The sequence below is a fragment of the Arvicanthis niloticus genome, chromosome 4 (assembly GCF_011762505.2).
Source record: "Arvicanthis niloticus isolate mArvNil1 chromosome 4, mArvNil1.pat.X, whole genome shotgun sequence".
NCBI classification, from domain to species: Eukaryota; Metazoa; Chordata; class Mammalia; order Rodentia; family Muridae; genus Arvicanthis; species Arvicanthis niloticus.
In genome coordinates, this window is record NC_047661.1 from 73,737,200 (window position 1) to 73,741,214 (window position 4,015).

Below are 4,015 nucleotides of genomic sequence, written 5' to 3' on the forward strand. Positions count from 1 at the left end.
TAGTAACAATTATACAGATTTCTACCAATAGATTATGGCTATGTAATCAACTTTAGCTCTTCTTTCTGTTCCAATAAAACCATTATTTTCTCTAGAAAGACAGCCTAATATTAACCACCTCAATCCCAAAGTCCAGGGAATTTGGATGCCGACTCTACATTACCTTCTTCAAGCTGAATATGGATGTTGAGATATCAGAAGAGCAATGAGGGAAAGAGTAAATTGATAAGCCTCTGATGTCTGTCTTACCTGCATCCAGCTGGAAGTCCAGGACATCAGTGGACATGCAGGTGACAAGAAGATTCATTCACCAAGGCTGTGTATTCTGTAATATACAAATCTCAAATCAAATTTTAGTATCAAGATAATTATTTTATTTGATTCTCTGTAATCTAGTCTTCTGGAGGCCTACCTCTGTCATGTCTGATCCATATAATTCTGGAAGATATAACTACTGCTTTAATGACCTCTTCTGAAAACACATAGGAAAACCCTTTTTCCCAAATCTGCCTGTCCTTGAGCCAGTAACCAGAAAAGACTTTATATTGACCTTTTATCCAGAGGAAAAATATAAGTACACAAGTCATAATGACATCCATTTTGAAAGTTAAATCAATCTAATACAACTGATTAACACTATCTTTCTATTCAGCTCTCTGCCTAGAGCAACCTTTCATTTATCTATTTATCTGTTTGGCTCTCTTGACTCAGAGCAACCTGCAGTTTACTCCTCAAATCTTTAAAGCCTTTTTCATCTGTTCCTGCTGACTTATTTCTTCCCCATTTTCATTACTATGACCTACTGTTCTTGATGCAGCAGGTTCCTGTGGTAATCACCTTTGTTTCACTTCTGAATTTTTGGCAGACTCCTTTTCCAGTAGTGCCCCTCACTTTGTCTCTTGTTCTTTCTGCCTTGCATTGAGTGCCAAGTGTTTGGACCCACGCTGCTCCATGCTGCCCTACATTGGGTGCCAAAATGTCCTAGCTCACACTCCTCCATGCTGCCACAAGTTGGGGGGCCAAATGACCCAGTCCATTTGGGTCAGTCAACAGGGTCTAGTAAGAAAGATAGAGAGTGGGAATTCAGGGGCAAGAGACTAGAAGAATGGTGACAAGACAGGGTGTGTGATTATGTCCTGTTTATTGAAAGGAAATCATGGGTATATATAAGCATATGCAGGGGAACACAGCTGAAGACACTTTACCACGTGTGCCTTGCAGCTGTGGGCACTAAACAACAAAAACATATATGTGAGGAAAACAATATTTTATCAGAGTGTGCTCAGCTGTTGTAAGCTGTTAAAAAACAAGTCTCTTGTCAGGCTTGAGATGGCTGCAAAGATGATAGCCGCTTTCTGCTAGGAGTTGGCTCCCAACAGTGAAGTCCAGTTTAAAGGTGTGCTTCTCCTGCCTCAATATCTGACACTGGTGGGTCTTCCTACATCAAAGCTCCAGAATAGATGGGGATTTAAATACTCCAAACCAAGCAATAAAGATTTCATAGGTGTATCCTGCATTTCTGAATCATATTTCTTTACAGATATAGTTAAGCTGATAGCCAAGAATAGCTATTACACAGGGCTACTGATGTATATGAATTAGATTTATTATTGTTATTATTTGTATTCATTATTATTATCACTATTATTATTGAAATTAGATCATTTTCTCATACATACCTTCTGATGAGAGTTTCCTTTCCCTTAGGTTTTATATCAAGCCAAATTGAATAAAGTGTTTATTAGCCAAGGAATGTTCTGATTCTCTTTTTTTTCACCTAACTTATGTGCACTACTTTTACTTATATGTACTATCTTATGTGCACAATGTTACACCTAACTTATGTGTATCATGTGCAAATAAAGATTCTTTCTTCCAACTTTCTAGTATTTATCCTGTTGATTGCCAGTTGCCTTATTGCTCCCATGAAGACTTCAGTTGTTTTATTGAGTAGCTTTAAGAAAGTGAGAAACCATGACTTGCTTTTGGGTTTTGTACAATGGCTTTGAGTTTCTCTCCATTCAAGTTGATACTGACTATGGGCTTGTCCTATACTGCCATAATTATATGTAAGTATATCACCTGTGTCCAACCTTCCCAGAACTTTTATCATGAAGGGGTGCCTTCTTAAAATCCTTACCTGGCCAGTTTAATGACCTTGGCTTTTGGTGGTTGTTTTTCTTTTTCTTTTTTTCTTTGTTTTTCTTCTTTTAGTTGGTTTACGTAGTCAAGTATGTTTTTGATTTTCGCATATTGAAGCATCCCTACACAGCTTGGGACAAAGCCTGATTGGTTTTTGTAAATGATATGTTTAATGTGGCTTGAAATCTGTTTGCAATTTTTAATGAGTATCTTTGCATCAGAGTCCATAAGGGAAATGGATCTGTGGTTTGAGTATCAGTATAACTGTAGTCTCATGAAATAAATTGGACAATATTCCTTATGTTTCTATTTTGTGAAATAATTTGAGGAGTATAGGTGGTAACTCCTATTGGAATGGCTGGTAGAATTTTATGTGAAATCGTCTGGCTCTGGGCAGTTTTTGATGGGGATACTCTTAATGGCTGCTGCTATTTTACTGACAGTCTGTCACTATCAGTGTATGAAGACCACCATGCAATTTAAACTGGAGTAGTGTTTCCCTTGCAAACTTAGGTGCCTTTGATTTGGTGCATACATGGAAAGAACTGAAATGTCAGCTTGGGGCCTTTTTCCTTTGATGAGTATGTCATGGCTTTACCTACCTATCTTTTCTGATTAGTTTTTAGTTAAAGTCTATTTGGTTATATCTTAAAATGTCTACAAGAGATGGCATAGGCCAGAGAGTGCATGCTCACCATTGTGTGGCTGACAAGGCACAGCAGCTGTGGTGTGAGTGGTGAGTTCTGGCCTTCGCCATCCCCTCACTTACAAGCAGCCTTGCCATGCTCCCCGCGCTCCCCCCGCCCCACACATACACCACACCTCATCTAGCCTCAGAGAGAACACCCCCCTGCCATGCGGTTAGTCTACATAGGATGCCTGAGCTACAACTTCAGCTAGAAAAACATTCAGCTCTTTTTCAGTGGCTACGGCTGTCTCTTCGAAATCAACCTCAAAAATTGGTACAGTTTCATGGAGTTTCAGGACTCCAATGAGGCAGACCACGCCGTTTAGGAGCTGAACAGCAAGGGAGCTGTGCAATGAGAGCGTGGTATGATCATAGAGCATGCTTAGGACCTGCGCCAGGACTGAGATGACAACCACTACAGAAGCTGCAGTGGTGGAGGTGGACACAGTAGTCGGAGAACTTCTGGCAAAGACAAATATGGACTAACTGTTCGTACAGAATACAGGCTTATTGTAGAAGATCTGTCTAGTCTTTGCAGTTGGCAAGACTTAAAGAATTTCATGCGGCAAGCAGAAGTGATTTATGCAGATGCTCACACAGAACAAACAAATAAGGCTGTAATTGAAGTTAGATCCTTCTCTGACATGAAGCGTGCTTTGGATAAACTGGATGGCACAGAAATAAGTGGCAGAAATACTAGGCTTATTGAAGATAAGCCAGGGACAAGCCAAAGGCACTCATACTCTGAAAGTAGACTCAGATCACGGTGTAGAAGATCTCAGAGTAGGAGTCGCAGAAGCAGCTGCAGTAGATCTCGAAATATCTCAAAAAGTCCCTCCCGACCTAGGTCTTGGAGCAAAGGTCAATAACAAACTTACTCAAAAGGCAGGAAATCCAGATCAAAGAGCAAATCTAAGCCCAAGTCTGATCTGGGTTCCCATTCACACTCAAGAAACAGATCTAAGGATAAGTATGAGAAGTCACTAGGTAGGTCACCTTCTCTGTCCCCCAAAGAAAATAGAAAGTGATCCATAAACTCAAAGTCCAGATCCCGGAGACCATCTCGATCCGATTTGCCTCTGCCTGCTCCGCCCTCGAAGATTTGTTCTGTATCCCCTCTACCAAAGAACGTCAAGGTCCGCTTCTAGATATCACTCAAGGTCCAGATCAAGTTCCAGAGATTAA

The 4,015-nt window shown here is 40.4% G+C and overlaps 1 pseudogene; it reads left to right on the top strand.

Moving 5' to 3' along the window:
- The first annotated feature begins 2,997 nt into the window (after window positions 1-2,997).
- LOC117707890 (serine/arginine-rich splicing factor 6 pseudogene) lies at window positions 2,998-4,015 on the top strand (annotated as a pseudogene).